The 18067-nt window shown below is 36.6% G+C and overlaps 1 protein-coding gene across 7 annotated transcripts in view; it reads right to left on the bottom strand.

Moving 5' to 3' along the window:
* The window catches only part of LOC149074142 (uncharacterized), a 326315-nt gene that overhangs the window by 198684 nt on the left and 109564 nt on the right, over window positions 1-18067 (bottom strand). For all 7 annotated transcript variants that reach the window (XM_089246470.1, XM_089246474.1, XM_089246473.1 and 4 more), the window contains 2 exons: window positions 12616-12663; window positions 4819-4882 (listed from right to left, as the gene is read on the bottom strand). The gene's annotated coding sequence lies outside the window, so the exon portion shown is untranslated. The remainder of the gene's footprint in view (window positions 1-4818; window positions 4883-12615; window positions 12664-18067) is intronic.

The following is an 18067-nucleotide window of genomic DNA, read 5'->3' as shown; positions in this document are numbered from 1 at the left end:
TTAAAACAGTTAAAATGCTGATTAAGAAGTCGGAAGATCCATACATTGCTTTGATGACATATCAAGCAACTCTCCTAGTAAACGGATTCAGTACAGCAGAGTTATTAATGGGTAGAAGGATTAAAACAACTTTGCCAATAGCTAAAGGTCAATTGTAACCACAAGCAGTGGATAGAAAAACCATCGAGGTCAAGGAAGAAAGAAGAGTCAAAAGACAGTGCCAAAACTACAATCAAAGACATGGGGTGAGAGATCTCAAGAAATTACAGGAAGGAGAAGTATTGATAACTGACAGAAGAGCTACTGGTGTAGTACTAAAAAAGACTTCATTCCCAAGATCTTATCTGATTAAATCGGGAAATAACATCTATAGAAGAAATGGGAGACATCTAATCCCATCACCAAATTTCCACTCAGAGAAAAAAGAAGAATTGGACTTTCCTTCATTAGAACACTGTCCTGCAGCAACTCCGTCAAATTTGAGTGACAACTCAGCTGTCAGGGCACCTTATGTCATTAGAAGTGGGAGGATTGTTCATCCCCCTAATAAGCTCAACCTATGAAAAAAGAGGGGGGGGGGGAGATGTGTAATAATCATCATCACCAGCCAAAGAATTGGGCAGTCAAAGCCGTCCGGATGGGAAGGGTAACGGACAAGTAATGATATGCTCTGTGTGTTTGTGTATGTGATGTTTTTCATGATTTAAATAAAGTGATAATATAACAGAAATGAATTACCTTTTGGGTTTGAAAATACAATTGAATAATTGACATTAGATTAACCCAAATTATTATAGCCGTGTTCTTTCTGGAATTTTGATAGCCGTGTTCTTTCTGGAATTTCGGATTAATCCAGGGGCGGTCTAAGGGCAGTGGGACCGGTGCAGTTGCACCGGGCACCAAATGAGGAGGGGCGCCAAAACGCTATAAATATACATTACACTAGAAAAATATCTTGTAAAATAACTATAAAATATACATGTGAAAAATGACTGAGATGAGAGAAAAATTGGAGGTTTGTGTGTATATAATATTAGGGTTATTTTTTGAAAGAAAAGAATCGATGGGCATTGCGCCTATATACGTGCAGTACATAGCGATTTTGGTCAGATAAAATACAGGCTCTCTCTATCTTGAGCTCTTTTCGTTTACCCCTGCAGGAGATTTTGGGGGAAATGCAATTTCTTTCTCTTTTGTTGTGCAGTAAAAAATAATGGAGTAATCGCCCTCGGTCACCTAATTTTTTCTACTAACAATAAAATTGAAGTTGTCTTCTGATGTGGGAAAGATTTTGAGCTAGAAGGCCTTTCATGAATCTTTTTCCCGACTTGTATTACTTTTATTTAAAACGATGAATCGAATCGCCAATACAGTACAGTATTTCGAAAAAAAAGATATTGAATAAATATTTAAAAAGAACCAATGAATGAATTAAAACCTATGATTTGCTGACCATTTTGGAAAGGGATCCTGCACTTGGGCCCCGTTCCTACCTGTCACAAGAGGAGAAAGAAAATGTGCTCACACGAGAAAACCCATGCACTTTGGCGTCCCCGATCACTGGACAGTCTCCCGACTCGCCAGACTTTCCTATTTGCACAACCAGGGACTGGGTGTGCTCTAGAAGGGCGTCAGATCCGAAGTGAAAGATCCAAAAAAATTGGGGAAAATTATTTGTGCCCACTGTAAGAGGGGCGCCCAAGTCTGAAGTAGACAGGGCAAAAAAAAGAGAAATTATTTCTGCCCCCCCTAGCAGGAGCATCAAATCCGGCGTAAAAGGGTGAAAGAAATTACAGAAAATGATCTCTACTTGCTTTATGAGGGGCGTGATATCTGAAGTGGAACCGCAAAAAAAAAGTTAAGAAAACTTATTTGTGCTCTCTCTAGGAGGCACGTTAAGTCCGAGGTAAAAGGATGAAAAAATGGGAAAATGATTTCTGTCTGCTCTAGGAGGAGTGCCAAGGTAAAAGGGCAAAAAAATTTGATACATGTTATGACATAAAATATCGCTGTTCCTTTGAATGCATCAAAACGAAGTGATTGAAACAAAAAAAAAATTTTTTCATTGGGGAGAACAGGGGGTCGAAAAATAGGACCCGCTCGGGTCGAGATTTTGTCTCGAGCTGCCCCTGAGTCCAACGTATGGTGTGTGTGTGTGGAAAATTGTAACAAACCGCACATACACAACTGAAAATATTTTTGGAGTTTCATGGATCTGGTTCCAGATACCCGGTGAGTAACGGTAAAGCCTCCTATGAGGCTTGGCTCCTAGACGGTATGTCTGTCTATGAGGCCTTGGTAAGGTGTGGCCACAAAGGGACTTTAAAAAGACATCTTTTCCCTTTGAAGAAACTAATGAGGAACGTATGTTAGAAATTAAATTTTATTTTTTTAAACAGCTTTTTATAAATCAGATTACACAATCATGATCCCCTCAATTCTGTTTTTGAAACTAAGAAAAAAGTTTGAGGTGCAAAATATGTATTGTTTTATTCCATTGGTATCGTTGTCCCTAAAATATGCTTCAGGTCATTGTTTTGCACCTTGGTAAGGTACTAGCTGTAAGAGATAATATGTCTCACTAAATAGATTTATTAATTAAATAGTGTGCCAGTTTATTAAAATATGCAATTTTTCCACTATGTTATACATTATTTAGGAATACGAATTATTGTGTGAACTAAATCTAGCTGCCTGTAACTGTAAGGTAAGCTTATGTATTAATTACGATTTGAGGCACAGTGGAAAACATTTGGGAAACGTATTGGAAAATATTTGGATTGGCACCGCGAAACAAGAAAAAAGAAGTCCTAGAACTAGTGTGATTTTTATGACCACGTATTAGGAAATAGAAAAATAACATCTGAAAAAGAGAGAAATGCAAGATTTTCCAGAAGCAGATTAGATGGTTTTTTGTTGTCATTACAAGGAGATGCAGGAAGAACAGTTGGAAGTTACGATTAACTGAGCAAAAATTCGAAATAATAGAACCATAAATCAAACTCTTTTTTTCAGAGTAGTTCGCTCTGTGCAAGTCTCACAAATACCAATCGTCTCTGTAAGTTTGATAAATTTTGCAAACATTTATCACTTTTACCGGTAATTATGCATAATCCTTTTAGACCTAGTATGCACAAACTTGTGGGTTGCTGCTTTTCAATTTAGATATTCTTTTTTTAACATCAGGGATGTTCAGCTCAAACTTCAAGAACTATGCGTTATCGTTGAAATTAAAGTCGAAATCCCTGAAAAAAAAAAAAATCTATGGAGAGGAAAAAACTATTTAACAACTCCTTCCCAGTGCCGCCTTAACGTATGGGCCCACCTGGGTGTGGACGGGGAGTTTCAAGAGTAGAGGGGTCTCACGAAAATGAGATCTAGTTAAAATTTTCTAGAATTTACTAGGTAGGGCCTCAGAAAAACCACTTGGGGTGCTAACTACTGTTTTCTTTGCACTGGGCGCCACTAGATCTAAGACCGGCCCTGGGTTAATCTAACGTCAGTTATTCAATTGTACAACTAAGTGTGTTCTTGGAACCCTCCCCAGACACCACTCTCTGCAATAGCAAAAGACTTACAATGCCAATTAGGCATAGAAGAGGTCACAGACAGAACATAACTGTTATGAACCATTTTTTTCCCAGTTACTAGCTGAACTGTTGTATTAGTTCAATGCCAGAGTGCATAGTTTTGGTTCTGAAACTTGGTAGTGGAAGCATTATGGTACAGAGCTACTTCTTTTGGTTAGGGCTTGGCCCATTAGCTTTAATTGGAATCAAAATGAACGCAGACACATATGAAGGTGAGTTGTGCAATAGCATGCTTTCCACATTGTGGCAATAGTTCAGGGTAGGCTCTTTTCTCTATCAGCAGGATAATGCTCCTGTTAACAAAGCATAGACTTTTGATACGTAGTGAGGAGATAATCATGTGAAATCGTTTTAGTGGCCTGCTGAAAGTTTCATTGAATCCTATTGCACATCCAATTCATCCTACTTGATGAACTGGAACGTCTATTGCGTTGAAAGCCTATTTGGCCAAAAAAAAAACCAGGAAATATTTACCACACTGAAGAATAAAAAATAATTCAGCCGATGGTATATCAAAAATTAGTCAAGAGCCTACCCTGATGAATAGATGCGGTCACAACAACAAAGAGAGGTTCAGCTTCATATTTGTAGCCATACTTGCCTGAAATGATGCCAAGAACATTGAATTTATGTTCATTTATTATCATTGCAGATGCTAGTGTTTTTCAATTTGTTTTATTTTAAATTTGATGGGTGTTTTATTTTACTCATGTAACAAAAAGGTCTTTTTCAGGACCACACATTTTGGGTTATGCCATTTCCATAACCATATTTGCAATTTTAAAAAATAAGTCTGCATTATTTACTGCAGCAGGTGTTTTGCCTACAGCTCTACAGCTCATGACATATTACTTTGTAACTTATTGTGACTAATCATAGGAAGCTAGTTTCTTCCAAGCTCAAACATGTATAAAGTTTGTTAATATGAAGAGGGTTCATCTGTTCCATGCTTTTTTCACACAACTTTTGATCTCCTGATGACCAACTCCTGTGCCCAACTGATGTGAAAGACCTCTCTCTCAAACACAGCAGATTAATTTTCCCTTGTATATGCAATATAAAAACTATTTAATTATACACAGCTGAAATAAAATTTCATTGGAAAATTCTAAATTCAAAGAAATAAGGTTGTTTTCATGGACTATAAATGAACCTTTATCCTTAACCTTACCTTAAAAATGTTATTGGTGTTCTGCAACACTTTGATATAATATCATAATTTACTTACTAGGTTCATAGAAAGGGTGATATGTTGTGGTTTTCCCAAAAACGAGCTGGTCTGTAATCACATCCTATATAAAAAGAGTAAATAATTAAATCAGATGATAAATTTAATACATACACATGAGAATCTTAATCAATAGAAACTAAGAGAAACTTCCATTCAGTGAACTTTACAGATCAAATCCTAATGAATTAACAATTCAGTATGTTGGAGTAAGAATGTCTTTCTTGGGAGTTTTTGATCAATTTGAAAAGTGATGTCTATTTTAATGAATATCCAAAAATATATGAAAACTAAAATATTCTAACTCATTGCATTGTTTTTTTTCAGAATCTTATTTAAAAAAATTATGCAGGGTGCATAGTATCAACCGCCCAATAATTACACATGTGATTCCTAATGAAAACTAATACAGAGAACATACAGAAAAGTGTTTTCCATTCTAGGATCAGAAAAATATTTTGGGAGTTATAACGTTTTGAAGTTTTGTGATCCGTCAGTTATACGCCAAACACCCAACATAAGTAAATTTGTGACCTGAAAGTTAAATGAATATCAAAAATTAACTGAAATATTCAATCCATTAGAAGACATGTTCGGTCTTTTTTCCCAATTACCTCTTTTTCGCTTCATATAGAGTGATATTATTATGCATTACCTTCACTCAATATATTGGCAAATTTATCACCTGATTTGCAAAGTATTAGCCAAATGAGATCTATTTGAAAATTTTTTTAACCAAAATCAATACTTTTTTGCCAAAATGTTTTAATTCTCTCCTTCACTGTCAAGTCAAATTTTTTTGATGGAAGGTGCATACGTGCTTACTGCAAGATAGTTTTCATTCTTTTTTTTTTTTTTAAATTAAACCAAATGTTGATCAATAAAACCAGGCAATATTTTTTGAGTAATTTTAAATTTTCAATCCCAACTATTACATGTAAACAGCTTCAATGAAAAATGGTAGCTTGACAAAGGTGTGACTGGTGGAAATAGTAAATTAATAATGATGATGATTCAATTAGATACTTTTAATAAAACTATTTTATGAATTTACATTTTAAAAACAATTAGTGTTTTTAGATTTTTTTCCTACTGATTATTTATATTTCATACAAAATTGACACAAGTTACAATAAAAAAATTTCATTTCCTTGTGACTGCAATTCATTTTTATAACACCGAAAGTTTGTCTTTCATGAAACCGTGCTGTTTTGATAAATTTACTTTCCGTTTTCACGAGAAATAATTTGACGCCTTCAAAATCTATTTCAGCCTATATGATATTTGTGCAGAACTTTGTCAATTTTTCAGATGAAGTTTCGTTATGGGGATGTATTTATAAGGGAACAGTGGTTCCGGGGGCCCCCTTTTTTTAAATTAAAACGAACAAACAGCAAATTACAATATACAAATATATAATACGATATACAAATATATAATACGATATACAAATATATAATACGATATACAAATATATAATACAATATACAAATATAAACATATGTTACACGACACACAAAACACACACATATAATACATACACTATGTAGCCCCAAGGGACTACGAGTCCTTCCAGCAGGCCATATATGATTTTTATTACATTATTTTCTCCCTCAGCAACAGCTCTTTTCTTCATTAGATGTATTTTAGTATATAATATATGCATTGGTGCAATAATTTATTTCGAAGTACTGCATTAATATCTGTGTTTTTGATCATAATAAATTACTATTTCTGTAATTACTAGAATAGATGAAGTTCATTATTTTTGGTGCGGTGTAACAAAAACTTTTTTGAAATGATGTTTTGTTACTTTTAGGCATATGATAGATATTTTTATATCTATTTGAAGTTCCATTTTCATTTTTTACTAACTATTCTTCATGATGATAAATTTATAAATTCTGTACATGTAGTTCTGTCTCAGTGTCAATATGTGGTACTGTATGTTTTTGTTTTCTATTGGAACATTTATTAATTCTCTTAATTTATTGTAAAGATTGTCTAGATTGCTGATGTTTTCGTAATATGCTCCTCGCCAGACACATATTCCATAATTTATATTTGAATAAATCCACACATAGAAGATATGTTTCAAGAAGTTATTATCAACTATGTATTTAAGTTTATAAATGACTTGTGAATACATTCTGAGTTTTTATCATTTTTTCACTATGTATGTTCCATTTTAGGTTATCTTGTATAGCTATTCCTAAGTATTCATAATTGAACACTACCTATTTCTTCATAATTGCATACTGATATAGTTTGAGATTGACAGTGAGTGTGTAATTTTACGTGGATTTCTGTGTACTGTCATTTACATTTCTTGTTTTTGTGCACATAAATTTAGTTTTTTGTGTATTTATTTTTAATTTGTGTTTAATTAGCCAGTGATATATTTTTGTTAGATGTCTCTGTTCTTTTAACCAAATTATGTTTCTGTATCCTCAACATATAAAACTGTCTCATCTGCAAAAAATATAATGCTACCATTTAGATTTAGTTTACTCATTTCATTAATGTAAATTAAAAATGGTATCGGCCCTAAAATCAACCCCTGTGGGACGCCTTTTTTTACTTCTTGAAAATTGCTAATTTTTTCTCTATTATGACAGCTTGTCGTCTAGTGTAATAGTATGATTTAAACCATTCTAAGATATTTCTTCTTATACCGGCTGAATATAATTTCTCTGTTAAAATGTTTAGATCTACATAATAAAATGCTCTTTTTTGGTCCAAAAAAACTATTATCGAATATTTATTTTTATTTATTCCATTGTTTATCAAGCCCATTAATTTTAGAATTGCCATGTCTGTATTTTTGTTTTTTGGAATCCCTATTGATTGGCTGCAAAGAATTTTTGATGATTCAGGAAATTGAGCAGTTGGTATTTCAAACATTTTTCTAAAATTTTTGAAAAAACCGGGAGAATTGAGATAGGTCTATAGTTGTTAGTATCATTGGAATCTAAAGTTTTAAGTATAGGATGTACGAGGGAATTTTTTTTTAGTTCAGAATAAAATACTCCATTTGTTATTGAGGAATCCACTAAATCCTAATACATCTAGCCGCTGTGGTGGTCGAGTGGTTATAGTGCCGGACTCGTGATGCGAGGATCCGGGTTCGAACCCCACAGTGGTGGTCGGCTGAAGTTGGTTTTCTGTGGTTCCCAACTTCAAGGCGCAAATGCGAGCCGATCTCCCCGTTAAAAAGTCTCGCCACAGAGAGCAACAGTCCTACAACGGTAAATCATTCAACCATAACACTTCACTCATAGTTAGAAAAACTGGGGGCAGATGACAGCACTACACATAACAAGCATTACACAGAAAACAAAACTTTACGTCAGGTTGCACTACACGTACACGCACATTCCCGCATGTACCGATTCCTTGGGGGTTCGTTGGGGGGTTCCGCGGGGGGGGGGGTGTATGTGTGGTGTAGCAGTAGTAGGTAGGGCCTCCAAAAAATGGCTCGGGGATCCATGATGTTCTTAAGTCAGCCACCTCGTTGGGCAATTTGCCTGTTGTGGCGTTGTATTTGTATTTGTATATGGTAGTGAGAGATAATTTTCATCATTTTTGGTGTGATTCGATCGTAAGAGCCACTCTTGCTTTATTTTCTTTAATTTTTGCCACAATTTGTCTCAGTATATGACTTTGTTTCGCGGTAGAACATGGAATTTATTGATGTGTTTGAGCCTTCTTGTTCTATACAAGTACAATTATCTGCATTTTCCTCATCATCATTTATATTTCTTGTGATAAACTCTTGAGTAAATTTATTTGCAAGTTCTGTTGGATTTTCAAAATTAAAGTCTTAGCAAAAACATACTTCAGCCTCTTACCACCTGGAGTATCTGGCAACACCGAAGAACAGTATTACTGTGCCAACGATGACAAGACCCAGAGAGAACATAGATAGACAACAACGAATACGGACATATGGTCCGTCTCGAAGAATGGGAACGTCTCTATTTTGTATTTCAGTCTTGAATTAAGTAACTTTAGCTTAATAAAACAAATACCATACATTTCAGGCAGAGAGGAAAAGAATGAACAAGATGACTGAACAACATGAACTGCCGCGCAAGTAGACCAGAATGAAACAATAACTCCACGTGATCTGACCAAATTTCATTTTGGTGAGTTTGTGTTCAGAAAAGATGACATACGCCATTACATTCACTATTTTGAGTTGAAATTATTTTTTCACATCATTATTTATTCATGTTTTCTGAATCACGGACGATGTAGTGAAGTTATTAATATGATCTTATTCTCCGATGTATGAGACTGCATCGCTTCAAACTGGTGAACAGGGATTTTGATCCTATCTCACCGGATGAAAAAACGTATGCTGAGATCAAGGACTTTTTGCTCTTTTATTACAAACCGGCCACGAACATACATGCAGAGTGTACAAAGTTCATGCAGCGATATCACCACAGTGGAGAAACAGTCAAGGAATATGTATCAGCTCTGCGAATGCTAGTGGAGAACTGCAAGTTCAAAACTAATATGGATGAGCATTTACGGGATCAACTCATTCTGGGAATCAGCGATTTACAAATCCAAGAATTATTATTCTGCAAACACACTGACAAAGCTGCAACGCTCAATGAAGTCAAGAAAATCAGCTGCCAACAATGAATCTGCTCTATTTAACAGACAAGCTGTCAAATCCGGGATTAAGCCTGAACGCGTGTTGGCTACTATGCAACCGTCTGTGATAACACTGTGAAATCAAAGGAAAAACAAGCCAAAGATCATAGTGATGCCCAATCATGAGGGAAAAGACAAACAAAAGGTGTGCATCTGTTGCGCAGGAGTGAAACACAGGAAATGGGCGAAATGTAAAGCCAAAAATGCTCTGTGCAAAGTATGTTCTGGAAAAAGCCATTTCCAGAAAGTTGTGTGAAATCTGGAAACGCGGAGTTCGTGCATATTTTTCGTGTCAGTCAGGATGATAAAAAGTATGAAATTGATGCCTTGGTGAACAGATATTATGCCAAATTTCAGTATGACACTGGGTCAGGAAAATCACTCATCCCAGAAGTTCTTTATAACAAAATCGCGGGAAACCAAGATTGTCTAAATCAAAACAACTGTTGGCATACCCTGACCAACCTATTGCTACACTTGGTGATGCAAAAGTGAACATTAGAATTGGTACAACAACCAAAACATGTTACGTCACAGCGGTACCTGGAAAGAATGTTTCTATACTGGGAAAAGATCTCATGAAGGTGTTCCACATTGGACCGACATATTCTGTAAATACTGTAGTTTCAGATTTGAAAGAAACTGTCACAAATCCTCAAGGAATATCCTGACATTTATGATCAGTCACACATGGGAACAGTCAATAGCTTTGAAGTCAACATCAAGCTTAGTGAAAAGACATTGCTTAAAATTGTGAAAGCACGACTCGTTCCTTATGCCTTGTGTGTTGCAAAGAAATTGACAGGCTGGTACAAAATGAAACACTAAAACAAGTGGATGTAAACAATGAATTGTTGGATGGGCTTCTCCTGTTGTTTATGTCACAAAGAATTGGACAAATTCTTCTATGTGGAGATTTCAAATCCACAATAAATCCTTACATGATAACTGAGTCATATCTGTATCCAACATTTGAGGATGTTGAAAGTTGAATGGCTGTGTAGAGTTTAGCGTCATCGATCTGAAGGGACACATTTCTTCTAGTCAACTAATGTTCACAGAAGTATCTGGCAATTTCGACACATAGGGGTTATTACCATTACACCGGCATGCCATTTGGAATATCATGTGCTCCAATTATTTTCCAGAAACTGATATATCAGTTCCCTGTTGGAATGGAGGAAGATTGTCCAGGATGATATTGCAGTTGGGGGATCCAACAGAACACTTATCAAGACTGAGTAAAGTGTTTGATATTTTACTACAGGCTTTGCACAAGTAGGTAATACACTAAGATTCATCAAAAGACTGGTTATTTATGGAGATGATGATTACAAGGAAGAAAATTCATCTTTGCCCCTCCTTGTAGACTCGAACCCAGCCTCTCATTTGCCAGATGAGTGCTCTACCAATTGAGCTACAGAAACATATATATGCTCCGAGGTTGAAATATTCTATGTTGGAAGGCTCTGTACATGGATGGTAGCAGCAATCAACTAATAGCTCTTGAATGGCATAGGCCACCAGATGGCCACATGTATATAGAAATGTCCTCTCCACTTGTTAATACAAGATTCATCAAAAGACTGGTTATTTGTAGAGATGATGATTGCAAGGAAGAAAATTCATCTCTTGTCCCCCCACAGGGACTCGAACCCCATTCACTCGTTTGCCGGATGAGTGCTCTACCAACTAAGCTATGGAAACAGAATATTTTAACCTTGGAGCATATATATATGTCGAAAGGCTTGGGACATGGACGGCGGCATTAAATTGATTAAATTAATAAATGTTAGTTGCATAATATGACTATGTGCTTAGGAATTTTTTATGAAGTATAAATTTTAATACTGTTTTAAACATGGAATGATTTATTCTTACATGACATTGGTATGATAAATGGGATTTTTAGTAGTTTAGTATGCCAATGGGACTTTTTATTAGCAAGATCACTAGAGCTTAATATAAGTCTATAAGTTAATCATTTGATCATATATATTTTTGTTGCACCACGGTTATTTTCTGCACACAAGGGCTAACTAGACCGGGACCTACAATTTATTGCCGATTCCGAATGGCAGGCTTGTTTTTTATACTCATTGAGGGGTTGGTGCGTTAACCTCTCGATGGAGGACTCCCTGCGGTAGCTATTTTTTCTGTGGTCATGTCACTGTTTTTCGTGGTACCTGTGTCAGGAAATTTTTCTGACAAGGACGAACCGGGTATTGAACTTGCGCAACACCTCTAAACATCCTTTGGTAATTTAGGTAAGCATCTTATCAACCTGGGCTACCGTGCCGTCTATAAGTTAAAATGGGAACTATAACTGCTATGAAAACTATTTAATACCCCTAATAAGTTAGATTTTCAAACTTTAAATAACTTTTTTTTCAAAATTAAAAATAAGTAAATATAGAATTAAGAAAAAATCTGATTCAAATTTTAAAAAAATTTATTTGATTTTTCTGAAAAAAAAATCATGATTTTTCATCAACCTCAAACTTAGTAACGGATAAAATTGGCAGAAATTTTGTAAAATTTTTCCCTCTATGCATATATAAATAAATGTCTGTTCTATATGTTTGACTATGCACTTATTCTATTATTTATCAAGTTCAATGTTTTCTGAAAAATCGGTGTTGGTCTGATTTCTATACTGAGTGAATCTAATTATATTCTCCTTTGAATCTCCATTTATTTATCAGCAATTGCTATTTACATCTCGAATGTCATATTAACAGGGTTCCACTGATGAAATTGTTAAAAAATATGGTAAAAAGCAATTGCGCTAAAAATTTTCCAAAGAGCCAAAAGTCATGTGTTTTTCTTCACATGTGCATCATGTACTATTTTTTCCCTTGAAAAATGGACTCTGCAAGCTATGAGAGAGAATAAAGTGCTTCATAATGGGAAGAGAAAAACTGATAAGCATAATCTTGCTGTTTCTGGGAAACTGAAAGAAATTTATTTTAGACACTCAATTACACACATATTTTTGGAATAAAATTATTGGACACATTTAGATTGAAACCTTTATAGAGAATGTAATGTGTACCGATTGTATTTGTGTCTGGTCATGCCACACACACACATTACTTAAAATTAAAAATGTGTAAAAGGAATGCTTACTTAAAATACCCCATCGTCAGATAAGCTGTAGAATAAATCATGAAAATCCTAAAAATAAACAAAGAAATTTGAGAAACATTGAAATACTGGAAATAATTTTCAAAAGCATAATTGTAACACATTGGATTTGTCTTTCCATGGCACAATAACACTTCATGCCTAAATTTTTATTTCATATATACACATCTGTACACAATTTCTTGGGTTGAATTTTTTGGCGGTTTTCTAAGACATCTATGAAACATCATTGGTGCAAAATGATATGAAGTGTTATCTGAGCCCCTCCCATAATATTCTTCACCAGTGTGTGATGTGTTTTCCCCAACATATATTTATACACTAACTGATCGCCATCAAAATTTGCAGAAAACAAGTTGCCTCCAAGTAAAAGAGATGTTATTCTGTGGCTGGGTTTCACCACTCCTGTTGCTATATTGTATATATATCCACTCCAAGACTATCTACAAAAACCGGCTGCTATTAATGCTCAGGGTGGAACCATCTTAAACCACTGCAAACCGCAAGCTTATGTTTGCATTTATGCAACTAGTAATATTTAATATCTAGCATTGTTTTTTTTACCTTTAACCTGCGTTAATAAATTTGAATTGATCGACCTTCATAGTAATCCATTTTTGAGAAGCAACATTACTTAATGAGCCAGATCAAGAATAGTCATGCGTGTATGAAGAAGACAGTCCAAAAACAGTTTTGGAAGAAGTAAACCAGAACATCCATCTCTTAACCCTTACAGCAGCATTTTGACAAGATATCTCACCAACTTGATACCTTTTATTTAGGGGCATAATGTGGGTCTTTAAATCTGTTATGAAACTTTTATAGTGTAATCCCAGTCATAGTTCGATCCACCGTAGAAGTAAAAGAAATGCTTATTACAGATGCATATTACAACTTGAAAATATATCAGAAAAGAAGGTACCCAACGACTGTGGTTTATCAGAAATAAGATACCTCTGAGTAACATCGGCCATGCCAAGATTCAGTAGTTGCTTTTGAAGCTGGTTCATGAAATCCTGACAAGCCGCCAATGGCTAAAAATATCTTAAAATTTTTTAAAAATTGAAAGTTTTTTTTGGAAGATATTAAAAAAAAAATCCCAAGAGATATTATCAAAGACTGCAAGTAGAAAAAAAGGGAGGAAGAGACTTTCAATGTGACCGTGCTTAGAAATATTCACATCACAGTTCTGCCTTAGAGCCTAGACCGTGCACAGTGAGGCGACCACGAGGTACGGGAGTGCATAATAGAGAATAGCGACGAAAAAGAACCAACTGTATTGTTTTGTTCTACACTGCACATACTGGAAGAGTGAGGCAAAGAGGAAAAAGGCCACTAAACGAGATATGGGAGTCGAACAAACATGTTTGTTTTCACCTCGATCTGCTGATTTTCGCTATTTGTTGATTTGTCCACGTTTCTCCCTTTTTTCTTTCCCTCTTCTGCGGAGTGATCATCACAACCTTATATATTTTTGGAACTCTGACTTTTTTCGCTCCTCTATGAATGCAGCCTTAGACTAGCTTTTCTTCTGACATACAAATTTTTCCCCCTTTATAGATTCAATATCGAGTAAAATATACTTTTAGGGACGGGGGGGGGGCACCAAAACCATTCAAGTGGTTAGGGCCTCCAAACATATGAATCCGGCCTTGCCTAGCTGAAAGTGCTTGCCTAATATATATATATATAAAATCCATATAAGCTACTCATTCATGAAAGTCACTGCGCAAAATCTCATCACAAGCCCCCACCTCCGGACCATACTCGACTGGACTGGACATAAATAAGCGTTAAGACGGCACGGCTCAGGTGCCTAAGAAGAGCCTTTATGATATTAAGATTTGGTCCTATGACCGAGAATAAGTACATGTGAATTGTGTCTTGCCAACTAGATAGGTGTCACAGAATATCACATTGCCCAGACGGCCTCATGAATAATTAAAATATCATGTTTTCCCCGTAAAATTGAATAAGTATTAATAAATAAATAGGAGAATCTGCCAAAAAGTACTAAAGCTGCATATAAAATACACCAAAAAGACTCGGGAGGTTTCCAAACTCGTAAGACACAAACGCACCATGAGAACTGAAAACCGGTGTTTAAGGTGAAGCTGCGCACAGAGCGGTTGATGTGGACATTGAACAGCGCAACATTGCGTATCCTCGCTCTCGTCGGAGCGCGATCCATTAGGAGTCAATACATCAAAGAAATTCTAATTCGCGTGCATTCTACACTATTTGGACGGCGTGATCTTTTGGCGTGTATCGTTGTCTGGTACGATGATCAGTACTAGGGCACGCTCTACATGGAACAAGCTTCCTTTGACTAGTAAAACCCGCTCCGTTCAGTTATTCTGCAATCTTCTGCTCTGCTTTCAGCCGCAATCAGTTTTTGCGCGGTATGGGGTCACGCAGCGCGGCGGGTGTAGACTCGGCTTAAGAAAGAGATGATCGAAACCATACAAGCAGCACACGAACAAGCTGAGTAAAGCCGGGTACACACCCGCTGCGCGCACGAACTGTTAGGCTGTGCATATAGTGCGGCAACCAAGAGGTATGGGGGTGCATAATAGAGACTAGCGACGGAAACAATTGTACTGTTTTGTTCTACACCACACATACTGGAGAAGCGAGGCGAAAAAGAGAAAGAGGTCACTCAACGAGGTGCGCGATTTGAACAAACTTGTTTGTTCCGATTCGTTTTTACCAAGATCTGCTTATTTTCACTATCTGCTGTGATTGGTCCGTTTTTCCTTTCTCTCCTCTGCATTATTATCGGGATCAATCATCATTAAACTTTTTACATTTCAGAATCGCTCTGGCCATTTTCTTTACCCTCCTTCCCTTTTACTATGTGCGGACATCTCTTCTTCCACCCCTATGCAATTTTTTCTTCCCTGTCACTCTTCTTGAAAATCGTATCTCTTCGCTCCACTATGAACGCAGGCTTGCCCGCATGGGCGGAGATATGCCCCCCCAGCGTCAAAGGTGGAGTCAACTGATCAAATGCATATATGAATTATCACCATCATCTTGTTCCCCCCCCCCAGACTTCCAAGTCTATCTCCGCCTATGCTTGCCCGCTTAAAAGTGGAAGAGCTCAGAGCGGAAGAGTGCAGAAACACTGAACGGAACGAGGTTTTAAGAGTGGTCGATCAGTTTTTTATACCAATCAACCATCACCGCACCAGACAGCGATTCGGGTCGGACGGGGAGAAAAAAACGCCATCCAAATAGAATGCGCAAGAATGAGCCAGTTTCTTTGAAGACGTATCCACACTCGAGCACTGAGCAGCAGAAAATCAGTTTTCGGGGTGAGCTGCGAGAGCGCGGTCAATGTGTACGATGCGCAAAATTGCGTGTCCTTACTCTCATAGGAGTGCGTTCCACTGGAAGTACATACATCAAAGACATTGGCTTATTCGTGTCAATTTTATCTGGACGGCGTTTTCTTCTTTTGACGCGTATCATCTGGCGCGATGCGGACAACGAAAAAAAATAGATGTGGCGCCTACCGGGCAGTCTTACATCAGCACATCTAACTTTGGCCAGGAATCTTCAGTCACTTCGCGAAGTGTGGTAAATTATTTAAATATTCTTCATCCCCGATTTTAGCAAAGATTATAAATTAAAAGCTTCGTTGAAAAAACTGAAAAACGGGATATTTTTGTAAAAAAAAAAAAGTCGAAGGGCGAAAATACGGGAATGTCCCGTATACGGTTAATGTCACATCAACGAGCATGAGATAAATCGCTTTTTTTTCTCGTTCAATAGAATGACAGGCGAACATGATCAGTTTTAATTCTAGAAATTTCTCGGGAGAACGCCATAGAAACGGAAGCGACGAAAAATGTTGTTATATCCGAGGTCATTACGTTTTCCTTGACGTTATACGCAAGTTTCATCAACATTATTGTCTGTTGGAAGCAGCCAGAACAGCTAATTATTGATGCTATAGCCGAGGTGTCGTTTGACTAGTTCTATATCGGTTTTTCTTCCGAGAAATGCCAGGTCTATTCAGGTCTAAGGTTCTTCCAATCAGTGGGAGAATAAAAGGTTGAAGGCATAGGCGGATACGGGAGAGAGGTAGGTTTGACCACCCCCCGTTCCTCAAAAAATTGGTATCATTGGCATAGGTAGAAAATCCGCACTTCCCGTTCCCTACTGATCCTCAACCCCGTTCGAAGAGCCCGTATCCACTTATGGTTGAAGGGCATACATAAGACCCATCTTTATGGGGGGGGGGGGGCACAATAGTAGATTGAAGGTTAGAGGGTCACAAGGCGAATCTTTCAGAGATGTGTTGAGTTACCATCTTCCGAAAAATGATTTTAAATTTACGGAATTTCATTATAACAGACTATGAAGTCATTTTTTCTTGAATATTTAAATTATTTTACAAAAACGTTTTAATTTTTCGTTGAAGCCTCCTGGATAGAGACCAATACCAGTCTAGATGGTTTTGGCCCAGCTTACTAAATTTTGCTGACGTGGGGATGGAGTCAAACATTGTCAAAATTCTGCTTAAGTAATACTTGAACGGCCGCCTTGGTATGAAAATTCTACGATTCCACAAAAACAAATCTCTTCTCACGTACAAAACTGGTCTACCATTAAAAAAACTATCACTACATACCCATTTAAATAATTATTGGATGTTGAAGTAAACCCACACACATACTTCACTAATACATTTTACAAACAAGTAAACAAAAGAAAGACAATTGTGACGATAGGATTTTTTACAGTTTTTTTTATGGAGCAAACCTCATCACGTTCAAATTTGCTTTTAGTTAAACAAGCTATGTATATCTAAGACAACTAACAGATGACGAGAGTGAAGGGTAGAAATTTTTTTTTAAGATAGAACATAATAGAAAACAGCCGAGATGATTAAGAAGTAAAAAGCAGTAAATTCTTTTCCACTCAACATGATGATCCAGAAACACATCGCTGGAATCAATAAAAAGGCGTGTGCTTACATAAGGATGCATAGCTATAGAGAATATCATGAATGTTTGTGGCGTGATACATGTATAGTGGGAATTTCCTGGAGAAACATTTCCGACACAATTCTCAGTATCGGATTATCCGAAAATAAAGAAAACTCTTCAAACCGTAACGATTGGACGGCTGCAACATCTGTGTTCAGCCACGACTCCGTAGATCAGTGTTTCTCATACACTGTATGATCCACTTTCGGTAGCGAGACATTGAGGGGTGTTATGAGTAAAAATCAAATGGAAGGGGGCCAGAGAGCTTTTACAAGGGGGGGGGGACTGAATGAATTATGCTTTAAAATGAAACATTTGTGGAAAAAAGATGTGACCCACTATTAGAATCCAGCAGATTTGCTCATAGAACGAGGACCGTGTGCAGGGCTATCTTTTCTAACCTGGGACATGGTCTTTTCGGGCATGTCTCAGATAGT

The sequence above is a fragment of the Pholcus phalangioides genome, unplaced genomic scaffold (genome assembly GCF_987345545.1).
Source record: "Pholcus phalangioides strain wild (caught in Gottingen) unplaced genomic scaffold, Ppha-v1.0 ptg000017l_1, whole genome shotgun sequence".
Classification (NCBI taxonomy): Eukaryota; Metazoa; Arthropoda; class Arachnida; order Araneae; family Pholcidae; genus Pholcus; species Pholcus phalangioides.
Note: the sequence above shows the minus strand (reverse complement) of the source record. Positions and strands in the feature narration are given on the sequence as shown.